At 31.7% G+C, this 18448-nt stretch overlaps 1 long non-coding RNA gene across 3 annotated transcripts in view; it reads right to left on the minus strand.

The window, feature by feature from the left end:
- LOC137629699 (uncharacterized) overlaps window positions 1-18448 on the minus strand; it is a 66042-nt gene that overhangs the window by 12376 nt on the left and 35218 nt on the right. For all 3 annotated transcript variants that reach the window (XR_011041584.1, XR_011041583.1, XR_011041585.1), the window contains exon 2: window positions 4160-4249. This is a non-coding gene — a long non-coding RNA (uncharacterized lncRNA). The remainder of the gene's footprint in view (window positions 1-4159; window positions 4250-18448) is intronic.

Here is an 18448-nt window from a genome sequence, read left to right on the forward strand (position 1 = left end):
ACACACTGCTACATTAAAGGCCCAACCCCAAAAAATGACACACGGCTACATTGAAGTCCCCCAAAATGAGACTGCTACATTAAAGTTCCCCCACCCCCCCCACAAAAAAAAAAAAAGTTACATTAAAGCCCCCAAAATGACACACGGCTACATTAAAGCCCCCACCCAAAATGACACACTACATCAAACTCTCCCCAAAATGAGACACTGCTTCACTAAACCCCCCCCCCTATAATGATACAGCTACATGAAAGGGCCCCCCCCCCAAATGACACTTCTGCATTTAACAACCACAAAATGACAAACTGCTACATCAAAGTCCCCCAAAATGACACACGGCTACATTAAAGTCCCCCAAAATGAGACTGCTACATTAAAGGCGCCCCCCCCCCCCCAAAAAAAAAAAAAACAGTTACATTAAAGTATGATGTATGATGTATGTGTTAAAGCCTCCCCCAAAATGACACACTGCTACATAAAAGCCCCCCAAAATGACACTACTACATTAAAGCCCCCCAAAATGACAACTACATTAAAGCCCCCAAAATGACACATAGCTACATTAAAGCCCACAAAATGACACATAGCTACATTAAAGCCCCCAAAATGACACATAGCTACATTAAAGCCCCCAAAATGACACATAGCTACATTAAAGCCCCCAAAATGACACATAGCTACATTAAAGCCCCCAAAATGACACATAGCTACATTAAAGCCCCCAAAATGACACATGGCTACATTAAAGCCCCAAAAATGACACATGACTACACTAAAGCCCCCAAAAATGACACATGGCTACACTAAAGCCCCCCAAAATGACACATGGCTACACTAAAGCCCCCCAAAATGACACATGGCTACACTAAAGCCCCCCAAAATGACACATGGTACATTAAAGCCCCCCAAAATGACACATGGTAGATTAAAGCCCCCCAAAATGACACATGGTACATTAAAGCCCCCCAAAATGACACATGGTACATTAAAGCCCCCCAAAATGACACATGGTACATTAAAGCCCCCCAAAATGACACATGGTACATTAAAGCCCCCCAAAATGACACATGGCTACATTAAAGCCCCCCAAAATGACATGGCTACATTAAAGCCCCCCAAAATGACACATGGCTACATTAAAGCCCCCCAAAATGACACATGGCTACATTAAAGCCCCCCAAAATGACACATGGCTACATTAAAGCCCCCCAAAATGACACAACTACATTAAAGCCCCCAAAATGACACATAGCTACATTAAAGCCCCCAAAATGACACATAGCTACATTAAAGCCCCCAAAATGACACATAGCTACATTAAAGCCCCCAAAATGACACATAGCTACATTAAAGCCCCCAAAATGACACAGCTACATTAAAGCCCCCAAAATGACATATGGCTACATTAAAGCCCCCAAAAATGACATGGCTACACTAAAGCCCCCCAAAATGACACATGGCTACACTAAAGCCCCCCAAAATGACACATGGTACATTAAAGCCCCCCAAAATGACACATGGTACATTAAAGCCCCCCAAAATGACACATGGTATTTAAAGCCCCCCAAAATGACACATGGTACATTAAAGCCCCCCAAAATGACACATGGTACATTAAAGCCCCCCAAAATGACATGGTACATTAAAGCCCCCCAAAATGACACATGGTACATTAAAGCCCCCCAAAATGACACATGCTACATTAAACCCCCCCAAAATGACATGCTACATTAAAGCCCCCCAAAATGACACATGCTACATTAAAGCCCCCGAAAATGACACATGGCTACATTAAAGCCCCCCAAAATGACACATGGCTACATTAAAGCCCCCCAAAATGACACATGGCTACATTAAAGCCCCCCAAAATGACACATGGCTACATTAAAGCCCCCCAAAATGACACATGGCTACATTAAAGCCCTCCAAAATGACACATGGCTACATTAAAGCCCTCCAAAATGACACATGGCTACATTAAAGCCCCCCAAAATGACACATGGCTACATTAAAGCACCCCAAAATGACACATGGCTACATTAAAGCCCCCCAAAATGACACATGGCTACATTAAAGCCCCCCAAAATGACATGGCTACATTAAAGCCCCCCAAAATGACATGGCTACATTAAAGCCCCCCAAAATGACATGGCTACATTAAAGCCCCCCAAAATGACATGGCTACATTAAAGCCCCCCAAAATGACACATGGCTACATTAAAGCCCCCCAAAATGACACATGGCTACATTAAAGCCCCCCAAAATGACACATGGCTACATTAAAGCTCCCCAAAATGACATGGCTACATTAAAGCCCCCCAAAATGACATGGCTACATTAAAGCCCCCCAAAATGACATGGCTACATTAAAGCCCCCCAAAATGAGACATGGCTACATTAAGCCCCCCAAAATGACATGGCTACATTAAAGCCCCCAAAATGACACATGGCTATATTAAAGCCCCCCAAAATGACACATGGTACATAACACATGGTTACATTAAAGCCCAAAAAGATATACAAGGCTACATTTGAGGCCTCAAAATTATTCACTGCTACATTTAAGCCCCCAAAACCATACACTGCTACATTTGAACCATCAAAATTATACACTAGGCTATATTTGAGCTACCAAAATTAAACACTGCCAGGCCTACACAGTGGTGCCAGATATGGGAATTTATCCCTAGATTTGGGGATTTATCCCCACATTTGGGAATTTATCCTCAGATTTGGGAATTTTGGATGACCAATATTCTGTACATATTTCTATGAAGAAGAAACAGATGAGTAAACCTCTATATTGTTGCAATTAAGTTTACTCAATTACATTTAGTATAGTGAGTAATTTCTATATTAGAAAATTCTGGAAATGGGAATTTTTTTTCAGAGTTATAGGGATTTTTAGACAAGCCCATCTAGCAACACTAGGCCTATATTTTAGCACCAAAACTATGCATTAGGCTACCTTTGAGCCACCAAAATTGTACACTAGGCTACCTTTGACCCAGAAATATTATATAAGCATATTACATTTGGGCCACCAAAATTATAGAATATATAATTATCCACCCAAAACGCTATCCTTAATCATGCTATCTCGCTAAAGTTTTCACTTTAGCGAGCTTACAGAATTAAAACTAACTTACAAAGGTTAGCTGCATATTAATGGATACATTTCACTTCCCAATAGTATATTTGTCCATACCCAAAAAGGACAGGGTAGAGTAGCCTACATTAAGATATAACTCATTTTAGCACAGATTGTAGAATCCTCATCAATTTATCCACAGGCAATAAGTTTCAAAATTTTACTGTTTACACTGAATACCACACACATACCATAGTAATGCGCTATAAAATTTTTGATTTTTGCGCTTTTTAGTCAAAGTATAGTTTATATTAATCTAATAACAATTTCACTTCCATGTTTTAGGAGAGCAACTGCCCCATAAAAAGGTAATTTCAAAGTTCAAACTATTAGTTCTTGACCGATTTCCATCAATTGTTAAGAGTCTCAAAATAATTTTCTTGGCAAAAATTCGTTAACAATTTACCAATACTCTTATTTTAACATTGGGAAGAACAGTCAAATTTGCCACAATTCATACAAGTTAACAATTTTCCAAAAACCCTGTAATTTTGAGGAGCATAAAATTTTCCATTGATCATGTACGATTGTTACATGACGATCAATAAACAAAACTTAAAACTTTAGAAACAGAAATTTACAGTCGAGAAACACCATAGAATCTATAAGGAAAAATTTTAGCCTTTAAAGAAAATGGGTCACGTGAATAAGGGAAACTACTAAAGCTTTCATAAAGTTGTTGAAATTTTTATTCTTTCGTATAAAAAACTTGCGCAAGCGACCGAATGCTATTACGTATAAGAATAATTTTTAGCAATTTTCACTGAGCATTTGAAAAAATTACATTCTAGCCGAAAATACAATCTATTTCCAAATCTCAAGCAGCAATCGAAAGCCGCGCATCTTTAGGGAGATTTTATAAATGTTTTCCAGAGTACATTTTTTCCTTTTAGAATATAGATTTTAAGCAACATTTATAGAAAGGCTTCACTTTGAAATTTATTATAACTACATTAGAATTACCTGTTCATTTTGGTAGCAACTTTGAAAGCAATTTAATATAATTACCTTGTACTTTGCCATTGAGAATAATGATATCTTCCTTTTACACAGCAGTCAACAGGGATTGCTCACTCAGGCTTCAAGTTCCGGTCACATCTGCGAAAGAAATTTTAGTAAATATTGGGTTTTCGAGTTTAAGATTTCGGAAGCTACCATCAGTTTCTAACATTATATTAATGTTAAGGATTTGTATCTATACATTTAAACACGCCCTACCTATTACAGCCGTTTAATGCCTACTGTAAATGGTACTTTGAAAACTCAGTCTAGTATTAAAGCCAGGAGTGGAGATACGTAAGGTCTACCAGTGTTACTTTCGACTTAGTTTTAGATTTTGATGACTAGTGGTAAGCTATGCCATATTCTCCAAACACTGAATTAAACTTATAAAACTCATAAAAACCTACCTCAATCACTGAATAAAACTTAAAACTCAAAAACTTACCCCAAACACTGAATAAAACCTGTAAAATTCATGAGTCAACCTCAAACACTGAATAAAACCTGTAAAATTCAAGAAACCCAACCTGAAATACTGAATAAAACTTTTAGAATTCATAGAAGCCAAACTCAAACACTGAATAAAACCGCTAAAATTCGTATAAGCCATCAAATAATAAATACCTATAAAATTCATAAAAGCCAACTTCAAACACTGAAAAAAAGCAGTAAATTCATAAAAGCCAACCTCAAACACTGAATAAAACCTGTAAAATTCATAAAAACCAACCTCAAACAATGAATAAAACCTGTAAAATTCATGAAAGCCAACCTAAAACACAAAAACTGTAAAATTCATAAGAGCCTACCTCAAAGACTGAATAAAACCTGTAAAATTCAAGAAAGCTAACCTCAAACACAATAAAACCTGTAAAATTCATAGAAGCCTACCTCATACTGAATAAAACTAAAATTTATGAAAGCCAACGCCAAACACTGAATAAAACTAAAATTTATATGAAAGCCAACGCCAAACACTGAATAAAACCTTTAAAATTCATAGAAACTGACATCAAATACTGAATAAAAACTATAAAATTCATAAAAGCATTGCCTCAAACATTGAATAAAACCTATAAAATTCATAAAAGTCAACCTCAAACTGAATAAAACTTGTAAAATTCTTTAAGTGAACCTCAAACTGAATAAAACTTGTAAAATTCATAAAAGCCAACCTCAAACTGAATAAAACTTGTAAAATTCATAAAAGCCAACCTCAAACACTGAATAAAACCTATAAAATTCACAAAAGCCAACCTCAAACACTGAATAAAACCTATAAAATTTATAAAAGCCAACCTCAAACATTGAATAAAACCTGTAAAATTCATGAAAGCCAACATCAAATAATTAAACCTGTAAAATTCATAAGAGCCCAACTCGAACACTGAATAAAACAAAATTCATAAAAGCCAACCTCGAACACTGAATAAAACCTACAAAATTCACAAAAGCCAACCTCAAACCCTGAATAAAACCTGTAAAATTCATAAAAGCCAACCTCAAACCCTGAATAAAACCTGTAAATTTCATAAAAGCCGACCTCAAACACTGAATAAAACCTGTAAAATTCATGAAAGCCAACCTCAAACATTGAATAAAACCTGTAAAATTCAAAGAGCCTACCTCAAAGACTGAATAAAACCTGTAAAATTCATGAAAGCAAACCTCAAACACTGAATAAAACCTGTAAAATTCATAGAAGCCTACCTCAACCTGAATAAAACTAAAATTTATGAAAGCCAACGCCAAACACTGAATAAATCCCATAAAATTCATAGAAACTGACCTCAAATACTGAATAAAAACTATAAAATTCATGAAAGCATTGCCAAAAACATTGAATAAAACTTGTAAAATTCATAAAAAACAAACCTCATACACAATAAAACCTGTAAAATTCATAAAAGCCTACCACAAACACTGAATAAAACCTGTGAAATTCATAAAAGTTAACCTCAAACTGAATAAAACTTTTAAAATTCTTAAAAGCCAACCTCGAACACTGAAAAAAACCTATAAAATTCACAAAAGCCAACCTCAAACAATTAAACCTGTAAAATTCATTAAAGCCAAACTCGAACACTGCATAAAATTCATAAAAGCCGACCTCAAACCCTGTATAAAACCTGTAAAATTCATAAAAGCCAACCTCAAACACTGAATAAAACATGTAAAATTCATTAAAGACAACCATAAACTGAATAAGACTTGTAAAATTCATAAAAGCCAACCTCACATTGAATAAAACATTTAAAATTCATAAAAGCCAACCTCAAACACTGAATAAAACCTGTAAAATTCATAAAAGCCAACCTCAAACACTGAATGAAACTTGTAAAAATAGAGAAAGCCAACCTCAAATACTAAATAAAACCTGTAAAATTCATAAAAGTCAACCTCAAACACTGAATAAAACCTGTAAAATTAATAAAGTCAACCTCAAACACTGAATAAAACCTGTAAAATTCATAAAAACTGACCTGAAACACTGAGTAAAACTTGTAAAATTCATAAAAGCCAACCTCAAACACTGGAAAAAAACTGTAAAATTCATAAAAGTCAACCTCCATCACTGAATAAAACCTATAAAATTCATAAAATCCGACCTTGAACACTGAATAAAACCTGTAAAATTCAAGAAAGCAAACCTCAAAAACTGAATAAAAAACGTGAAATTCATAACAGAACCTCAAACACTGAATAAAACCTGTAAAATTCATGAAAGTCAACCCCGAACATAGAATAAAACTTCTAAAATTCATAAAAGCCAACCTCAAACAGAATAAAACATGTAAAATTCATAAAACCCGACCACAAACACTGAATAAAACTGAAATTCATACAATACCTCAAATACTGAATGAAACTACAATATTCATAAAAGACCTCATACTGGATAAAACTTAAAATTCATAAAAACCAACCTCAAACACTGAATAAAACATGTAAAATTCATAAAAGTCAACCTCAAATTGAATAAAACCTGTAAAATTCATAAAAGTCAACCTCAAATTGAATAAAACCTGTAAAATTCATTTAAGTCAACCTCAAACACTGAATAAAACCTGCGAAATTCATAAAAGTCAACCTCAAACACTGAATAAAACCTGTAAAATTCAAGAAAGCCAACCTCAAACATTGAATAAAACCTGTGAAATTCATAAAAGTAAACTTCAAACTGAATAAAACATGTAAAATTCAAGAAAGCCAACCTCCAACACTAAATAAAACATGTAAAATTCATGAAAGCCGACCTAAAATACTGAATGAAACCTGAAAAAATCATAAAAGCCAACCTAAAATTCTGAATAAAACTTGTAAAATTCAACAAAATCCGACCTCAAACACTGAGAAAAAACCTGTAAGATTCATAAAATCCAACCTTAAATACTGAATAAAACTCAGTAAAATTCATAAAAGTCAACCTCAAACTGAATAAAACTAAAATTCATAAAAGTCAACCTCAAACACTGAATAAAACTTGTAAAATTAATAAAAGCCGACCTCAAACAATAAAACCTGTAAAATTCATAAAAGCCAACCTCAAACACTAAATAAAACCAGTAAAATTCATAAAAGCCAACCTCAAACACTGAATAAAACCTGTAAAATTCATAAAAACCAACCTCAAACTGAATAAAACTTGTAAAATTCATAAAAGCCAACCTCAAACAGAATGAAACTTGTACAATTCATAAAAGTCAACCTCAAACTGAATAAAACCTGAAAAATTCATAAAAGTTAACCTCAAACACTGAATAAAACCTGTAAAATTCAAGAAAGCCAACCTCAAACACTGAATAAAACATGTGAAATTCATAAAAGTCTACCTCAACCACTGAAAAAAACTTATAAAATTCATAAAAACCGACCTCAAATACTGAATAGATTCTGTAAAACGTATAAAAACCGACCTCAAACACTGAATTAAACCTGCAAAATTAATAAAAGCCAACCTCAAATACTGAATAAAACCTGTAAAATTCATTAAAGTCAACCTCAAACAGAATAAAACCCGTAAAATTCATAATAGCCGACCTGAAACAATAAAACCTGTAAAATTCATAAAAGCCAACCTCAAACTGAATAAAACCTGTAATATTCATAAAAGCCAACCTCAAACTGAATAAAACCTGTAAAGTTCATAAAAGCCAACCTCAAACTGAATAAAACCTGTAAAATTCATAAAAGCCAACCTCAAACAGAATGAAACTTGTACAATTCATAAAAGTCAACCTCAAACTGAATAAAACCAGTAAAATTCATAAAAGTTAACCTCAAACACTGAATCCTGTAAAATTCAAGAAAGCGAACCTCAAACAATGAATAAAACTTGTGAAATTCATAAAAGCCGACCTCAACCACTGAAAAAAACCTATGAAATTCATAAAAACCGACCTCAAACACTGAATAGATTCTGTAAAACGTATAAAAACAGACCTCAAACACTGAATAAAACCTGCAAAATTAATAAAAGCCAACCTCAAATACTGAATAAAACCTGTAAAATTCATTAAAGTCAACCTCAAACAGAATAAAACCCGTAAAATTCATAATAGCCGACCTGAAACACAAAATAAAACCTGTAAAATTCATAAAAGCCAACCTCAAACTGAATAAAACCTGTAAAATTCATAAGAGCCAACCTCACTGAATAAAAACTGTAAAATTCATAAAAACCGACCTCAAACACTGAATAAAACATGTAAAATTCATAAGAGCCAACCTCACTGAATAAAAACTGTAAAATTCATAAAGGCCGACCTCAAACACTAAATGAAGCCTGTAAAATTAAAAAAAAGCCGACCTCAAACACTGAATAAAATCTGTAAAATTTTAAGAAAAGCCGACCTCAAACACAATAAAACCTGTAAAATTCATAAAAGCCTACTTCAAACACTGAATAAAACCAGTAAAATTCTTGAAAGCCAACCTCAAAAAAAACCTGTAAAATTCATAAAAGCCGACCTCAAACACTGAATAAAACCTGTAAAATTCATAAGAGCCAACCTCACTGAATAAAAACTGTAAAATTCATAAAAACCGACCTCAAACACTGAATAAAACATGTAAAATTTAAGCCAACCTCAAACAATTAAACCTGTAAAATTCATAAAAGCCAACCTCAAACTGAATAAATCCTGTAAAATTCATAAAAACTTATCTCAAACTGAATAAAACTTGTAAAATTCAAAAAAAGCAAACCTCAAACACTGAATAAAACCTGTAAAATTCATATAAGCCAACCTCAAACAATGAATAAAACATGTAAAAATTCATAAAAGTCAACCTCAAACTGATTAAACCTGTAAAATTCATAAAAACCGACCTCAAACACTGAATAAAACCTGTAAAATTCAAGACAGCCAACCTCAAACATGGAATAATACCAGTAAAATTCATGAAAAGCCAACCTCAAACACTGAATAAAACCTGTAAGATTCATAAAAGCCAACCTCAAACACTGAATAAGACCTGTAAAATTCATAAGAGCAACCATCAAACACTGAATAAAACTTGCAAAATTCATAAAAGCCAACCTCAAACGCTGAATAAAACCTGTAAAATTCATAAAAGCCAACCTAAAATACTGAATAAAACCTGTAAAATTCATAAAGGCTAACATCAAATACTGAATAAAACATGTAAAATTCATAAAAGCAACCATCAAACACTGAATAAAACTTGTAAAATTCATAAAAGCCAACCTCAAACACTGAATAAACATGTAAAATTCATAAAAGCCAACCTCAAATACTGAATAAAACATGTAAAATTCATAAAAGCCAAATTAAAACACTGAAAAAAGCCTGTAAAATTCATAAAAGCCAAATTAAAAAACTGAATTAAACCTGTAAAATTCATAAAAGCCAACCTCAAATACTGAATAATACCTGTAAAATTCATAAAAGCCAACCTCAAACACTGAATAAAACCTGTAAAATTCATAAAACCCAAACTTTAACACCGAATAAAACCTGTAAAATTCATGAAAGGCAACCTCATACTAAATAAAACCTCTAAAACTCATAAAAGCTGACCTTAAACACTGAATAAAACCTGTAAAATTCATAAAAGCCAACCTCAAATACTGAATAAAACAAAATTCATAAAAGTCAACCTCAAACACTCAAAAACCGACCTCAAATACCTAATAAAACATGTAAAATTCATAAATACAGACCTCATACACTGAATAACATGTAGAATTCATAAAAGCCAACCTCAAACACTGAATAAAACCTCTAAAATTCATAAAAGCCAACCTCAACGACTGAAAAAAACCTATAAATTCATAAAAACTGGCCTCAAATACTGAATAAATTCTGTAAAATGCATAAAAACAGACCTCAAACACTGAATAAAACCTGTAAAATTAATAAAAGCCAACCTCAAATACTGACAAACCTGTGAAATTCATTAAAGTCAACCTCAAACAGAATAAAACCTGTAAAATTTATAAAAGCCGACCTCAAACACTGAATAAAACCTGTAAAATTCATAAAAGCCAACTTCAATAACTGAATAAAACTTAAAATTCATAAAAGCCGACCTCAAATACTGAATAAAACCTGTAAAATTCATAAAATCCAACCTCAAACACTGAGTAAAACCTGTAAAAAACATAAAAGCCGAATTCAAACACTGAATAAAACCTGTAAAATTCATAAAAGCCAACCTCAAACACTAAATGAAGCCTGTAAAATTCATAAAGCCCGACCTCAAACACAATAAAACCTGTAAAATTCATAAAAGCCTACTTCAGACACTGAATAAAACCAGTAAAATTCTTAAAAGCCAACCTCAAACACTGAATAAAACTCTGTAAAATTCATAATAGCCGACCTCAAACGATGAATAAAACCTGTAAAATTCATAAAAGCTAACCTCAAACACTTAATAAAACCTGTAAAATTCATAAAAGCTAACCTCAAACACTTAATAAAACCTGTAAAATTCATAAAAGCCAACCTCAACAACTGAATAAAACCTGTAAAATTCATAAAAGCCAACCTCAAACACTGAATAAAACCAGTAAAATTCATAAAAGCCAACCTCAACAACTGAATAAAACCTGTAAAATTCATAAAAGCCAACCTCAAACAATGATTAAAGCCTTTAAAATTAATAAAAGCCAACCTCAAACATTGAATAAAACCTGTAAAATTCATAAAAGTCAACCTCAAACACTGAATAAAACCTATAAAATGCATAAAAGTCAACCTCCAACACTGAATAAAACCTATAAAATTGCATAAACGTCAACCTCCAACGCTGAATAAAACCTGTAAAATTCATAAAACCAACCTCAAACACTGAATAAAACCTGTAAAATTCATAAAAGTCAACCTCAAACACTGAATAAAACCTATAAAATCATAAAAGTCAACCTCCAACACTGAATAAAACCTATAAAATGCATAAACGTCAACCTCAACGCTGAATAAAACCTGTAAAATTCATAAAACCAACCTCAAACACTGAATAAAACCTGTAAAATTCATAAAAGTCAACCTCAAACACTGAATAAAACCTGTAAATTTCATAAAAGCCGACCTCAAACACTGAATAAAACCTGTAAAATTCATGAAAGCCAACCTCAAACATTGAATAAAACCTGTAAAATTCAAAGAGCCTACCTCAAAGACTGAATAAAACCTGTAAAATTCATGAAAGCAAACCTCAAACACTGAATAAAACCTGTAAAATTCATAGAAGCCTACCTCAACCTGAATAAAACTAAAATTTATGAAAGCCAACGCCAAACACTGAATAAATCCCATAAAATTCATAGAAACTGACCTCAAATACTGAATAAAAACTATAAAATTCATGAAAGCATTGCCAAAAACATTGAATAAAACTTGTAAAATTCATAAAAAACAAACCTCAAACACAATAAAACCTGTAAAATTCATAAAAGCCTACCACAAACACTGAATAAAACCTGTGAAATTCATAAAAGTTAACCTCAAACTGAATAAAACTGTAAAATTCACAAAAGCCAACCTCAAACAATTAAACCTGTAAAATTCATTAAAGCCAAACTCGAACACTGCATAAAATTCATAAAAGCCGACCTCAAACCCTGTATAAAACCTGTAAAATTCATAAAAGCCAACCTCAAACACTGAATAAAACATGTAAAATTCATTAAAGACAACCATAAACTGAATAAGACTTGTAAAATTCATAAAAGCCAAACTCACACTGAATAAAACATTTAAAATTCATAAAAGCCAACCTCAAACACTGAATAAAACCTGTAAAATTCATAAAAGCCAACCTCAAACACTGAATGAAACTTGTAAAAATAGAGAAAGCCAACCTCAAATACTAAATAAAACCTGTAAAATTCATAAAGTCAACCTCAAACACTGAATAAAACCTGTAAAATTAATAAAGTCAACCTCAAACACTGAATAAAACCTGTAAAATTCATAAAAACTGACCTGAAACACTGAGTAAAACTTGTAAAATTCATAAAAGCCAACCTCAAACACTGGAAAAAAACTGTAAAATTCATAAAAGTCAACCTCCATCACTGAATAAAACCTATAAAATTCATAAAATCCGACCTTGAACACTGAATAAAACCTGTAAAATTCAAGAAAGCAAACCTCAAAAACTGAATAAAAAACGTGAAATTCATAACAGAACCTCAAACACTGAATAAAACCTGTAAAATTCATGAAAGTCAACCCCGAACATAGAATAAAACTTCTAAAATTCATAAAAGCCAACCTCAAACAGAATAAAACATGTAAAATTCATAAAACCCGACCACAAACACTGAATAAAACTGAAATTCATACAATACCTCAAATACTGAATGAAACTACAATATTCATAAAAGACCTCATACTGGATAAAACTTAAAATTCATAAAAACCAACCTCAAACACTGAATAAAACATGTAAAATTCATAAAAGTCAACCTCAAATTGAATAAAACCTGTAAAATTCATAAAAGTCAACCTCAAATTGAATAAAACCTGTAAAATTCATTTAAGTCAACCTCAAACACTGAATAAAACCTGCGAAATTCATAAAAGTCAACCTCAAACACTGAATAAAACCTGTAAAATTCAAGAAAGCCAACCTCAAACATTGAATAAAACCTGTGAAATTCATAAAAGTAAACTCAAACTGAATAAAACATGTAAAATTCAAGAAAGCCAACCTCAACACTAAATAAAACATGTAAAATTCATGAAAGCCGACCTAAAATACTGAATGAAACCTGAAAAATTCATAAAAGCCAACCTAAAATTCTGAATAAAACTTGTAAAATTCAACAAAATCCGACCTCAAACACTGAAAAAACCTGTAAATTCATAAAATCCAACCTAAATACTGAATAAAACTCAGTAAAATTCATAAAAGTCAACCTCAAACTGAATAAAACTAAAATTCATAAAAGTCAACCTCAAACACTGAATAAAACTTGTAAAATTCATAAAAGCCGACCTCAAACAATAAAACCTGTAAAATTCATAAAAGCCAACCTCAAACACTGAATAAAACCTGTAAAATTCATAAAAGCCAACCTCAAACACTGAATAAAACCTGTAAAATTCATAAAACCAACCTCAAACTGAATAAAACTGTAAAATTCATAAAAGCCAACCTCAAACAGAATAAAACTTGTAAATTCATAAAAGTCAACCTCAAACTGAATAAAACCTGAAAAATTCATAAAAGTTAACCTCAAACACTGAATAAAACCTGTAAAATTCAAGAAAGCCAACCTCAAACACTGAATAAAACATGTGAAATTCATAAAAGTCAACCTCAACCACTGAAAAAAACTTATAAAATTCATAAAAACCGACCTCAAATACTGAATAACTGTAAAATTATAAAAACCGACCTCAAACACTGAATAAAACCTGCAAAATTAATAAAAGCCAACCTCAAATACTGAATAAAACCTGTAAAATTCATAAAGTCAACCTCAAACAGAATAAAACCGTAAAATTCATAAAGCCGACCTGAAACAATAAAACCTGTAAAATTCATAAAAGCCAACCTCAAACTGAATAAAACCTGTAAATTCATAAAAGCCAACCTCAAACTGAATAAAACCTGTAAAATTCATAAAAGCCAACCTCAAACTGAATAAAACCTGTAAAATTCATAAAAGCCAACCTCAAACAGAATGAAACTTGTAAATTCATAAAAGTCAACCTCAAACTGAATAAAACCAGTAAAATTCATAAAAGTTAACCTCAAACACTGAATCCTGTAAAATTCAAGAAAGCCAACCTCAAACAATGAATAAAACTTGTGAAATTCATAAAAGCCGACCTCAACCACTGAAAAAAACCTATGAAATTCATAAAAACCGACCTCAAATACTGAATAATTCTGTAAAACGTATAAAAACAGACCTCAAACACTGAATAAAACCTGCAAAATTAATAAAAGCCAACCTCAAATACTGAATAAAACCTGTAAAATTCATTAAAGTCAACCTCAAACAGAATAAAACCCGTAAAATTCATAATAGCCGACCTGAAACACAAAATAAAACCTGTAAAATTCATAAGAGCCAACCTCACTGAATAAAAACTGTAAAATTCATAAAAGCCGACCTCAAACACTGAATAAAACATGTAAAATTCATAAAGCCAACCTCACTGAATAAAACTGTAAAATTCATAAAGCCGACCTCAAACACTAAATGAAGCCTGTAAAATTAAGAAAAGCCGACCTCAAACACAATAAAACCTGTAAAATTCATAAAAGCCTACCTCAAACACTGAATAAAACCAGTAAAATTCTTGAAAGCCAACCTCAAAAAAAACCTGTAAAATTCATAAAAGCCGACCTCAAACACTGAATAAAACCTGTAAAATTCATAAGAGCCAACCTCACTGAATAAAACTGTAAAATTCATAAAAACCGACCTCAAACACTGAATAAAACATGTAAAATTTAAGCCAACCTCAAACAATTAAACCTGTAAAATTCATAAAAGCCAACCTCAAACTGAATAAAACCTGTAAAATTCATAAAAACTTACCTCAAACTGAATAAAACTGTAAAATTCAAAAAGCAAACCTCAAACACTGAATAAAACCTGTAAAATTCATAAAGCCAACCTCAAACATGAATAAAACATGTAAAATTCATAAAAGCCAACCTCAAACTGAATAAACCTGTAAAATTCATAAAAACCGACCTCAAACACTGAATAAAACCTGTAAAATTCAAGAAGCCAACCTCAAACATGGAATAAACCTGTAAAATTCATAAAAGCCAACCTCAAACACTGAATAAAACCTGTAAAATTCATAAAAGCCAACCTCAAACACTGAATAAACCTGTAAAATTCATAAAAGCAACCTCAAACACTGAATAAAACTTGTAAAATTCATAAAAGCCAACCTCAAACGCTGAATAAAACCTGTAAAATTCATAAAAGCCAACCTCAAATACTGAATAAAACCTGTAAAATTCATAAAGCAACCTCAAATACTGAATAAAACCTGTAAAATTCATAAAAGCAACCATCAAACACTGAATAAAACTTGTAAAATTCATAAAAGCCAACCTCAAACACTGAATAAAACTGTAAAATTCATAAAAGCCAACCTCAAATACTGAATAAAACCTGTAAAATTCATAAAGCTAACTCAAATACTGAATAAAACATGTAAAATTCATAAAAGCCAAATTAAAACACTGAAAAAAGCCTGTAAAATTCATAAAAGCCAAATTAAAAAACTGAATAAACCTGTAAAATTCATAAAAGCCAACCTCAAATACTGAATAATACCTGTAAAATTCATAAAAGCCAACCTCAAACACTGAATAAAACCTGTAAAATTCATAAAACCCAAACTTTAACACTGAATAAAACCTGTAAAATTCATGAAAGCAACCTCATACTAAATAAAACCTCTAAAATTCATAAAAGCTGACCTAAACACTGAATAAAACCTGTAAAATTCATAAAAGCCAACCTCAAATACTGAATAAAACAAAATTCATAAAAGTCAACCTCAAACACTCAAAAACCGACCTCAAATACCTAATAAAACATGTAAAATTCATAAAACAGACCTCAACACTGAATAAAACATGTAAATTCATAAAAGCCAACCTCAAACACTGAATAAAACTCTAAAATTCATAAAAGCCAACCTCAACGACTGAAAAAAACCTATAAATTCATAAAAACTGGCCTCAAATACTGAATAAATTCTGTAAAATTCATAAAAACAGACCTCAAACACTGAATAAAACCTGTAAAATTCATAAAAGCCAACCTCAAATACTGAAAACCTGTAAAATTCATTAAAGTCAACCTCAAACAGAATAAAACCTGTAAAATTATAAAAGCCGACCTCAAACACTGAATAAAACCTGTAAAATTCATAAAAGCCAACTTCAATAACTGAATAAAACTTAAAATTCATAAAAGCCGACCTCAAATACTGAATAAAACCTGTAAAATTCATAAAATCCAACCTCAAACACTGAATAAAACCTGTAAAACATAAAAGCCGAATTCAAACACTGAATAAAACCTGTAAAATTCATAAAAGCCAACCTCAAACACTAAATGAAGCCTGTAAAATTCATAAAGCCCGACCTCAAACACAATAAAACCTGTAAAATTCATAAAAGCCTACCTCAACACTGAATAAAACCAGTAAAATTCTTAAAAGCCAACCTCAAACACTGAATAAAACTCTGTAAAATTCATAAAGCCGACCTCAAACGATGAATAAAACCTGTAAAATTCATAAAAGCTAACCTCAAACACTAATAAAACCTGTAAAATTCATAAAAGCCAACCTCAACACTGAATAAAACCTGTAAAATTCATAAAAGCCAACCTCAAACACTGAATAAAACCTGTAAAATTCATAAAACCGACCTCAAACACTGAATAAAACCTGTAAAATTCATAAAAGCCGACCTCAAACACTGAATAAAACCTGTAAAATTATAAAAGCCAACCTCAACACTGAATAAAACTGTAAAATTCATAAAAGCCAACCTCAAACTGAATAAAACCTGTAAAATTCATAAAACCTACCTCAAAACTGAATAAAACCTGTAAAAATAAAAGCCAACCTCAAACTGAATAAAACCTGTAAAATTCATAAAAGCCAACCTCAAACACTAAAACCTGTAAAATTCATAAAGCCGACCTCAAACACTGAATAAAACCTGTAAAATTCATAAAGCCGACCTCAAACACTGAATAAAACCAGTAAAATTCATAAAAACCAACCTCAAACACTGAATAAAACCTGTAAAATTCAAGAAAGCCAACCTCAAACACTGAATAAAACCTGTAAAATTCATAAAAGCCAACCTCAAACACTGAATAAAACCTGTAAAATTCATAAGCCAACCTCAACACTGAATAAAACCTGTAAAATTCATAAAAGCCAACCTCAAACGCTGAATAAAACCTGTAAAATTCATAAAACCAACCTCAAACACTGAATAAAAAACACTGTAAAACAAAATTCATAAAAGCCAACCTCAAACACTGAATAAAACCTGTAAAATTCATAAAAGCCAACCTCAAACACTGAATAAAACCTGTAAAATTCATAAAAGTCAACCTCAAACACTGAATAAAACCTATAAAATTCATAAAGTCAACCTCCAAACACTGAATAAAACCTGTAAAATTCATAAAGCCAACCTCAAACCTGAATAAAACCTGTAAAATTCATAAAAGCCAACCTCAAACACTGAATAAAACCTGTAAAATTCATAAAAGCCAACCTCAAACACTGAATAAAACCTGTAAAATTCACAAAAGCCAACCTCAAACACTGAATAAAATGTAAAATTCAAAAACCAACCTCAAACAGAATAAAACCTGTAAAATTCATAAAAGCCAACCTCAAACATGAATAAAACCTGTAAAATTCATAAAAGCTAACCTCAAACACTGAATAAAACCTGTAAAATTCAAAAGCCAACCTCAAACTGAATAAAACCTGTAAAATTCATAAAACAACCTCAAAACTGAATAAAACTGTAAAATTCATAAAAACCGACCTCAAACACTGAATAAAACTTGTAAAATTCATAAAAGCCAACCTCAAACTGAATAAAACTTGTAAAATTCATAAAAGCCAACCTCAAACACTGAATAACTGTAAAATTCATAAAAGTCAACCTCAAACACTGAATAAAACCTGTAAAATTCATAAAAGCCAACCTCAAACACTGAATAAAACCTGTAAAATTCATAAAAGAAAACCTCAAACACTGAATAAAACCTGTAAAATTCATAAAAGCCAACCTCAAATA

This window comes from Palaemon carinicauda, chromosome 37 (assembly GCF_036898095.1).
Source record: "Palaemon carinicauda isolate YSFRI2023 chromosome 37, ASM3689809v2, whole genome shotgun sequence".
NCBI classification, from domain to species: domain Eukaryota; kingdom Metazoa; phylum Arthropoda; class Malacostraca; order Decapoda; family Palaemonidae; genus Palaemon; species Palaemon carinicauda.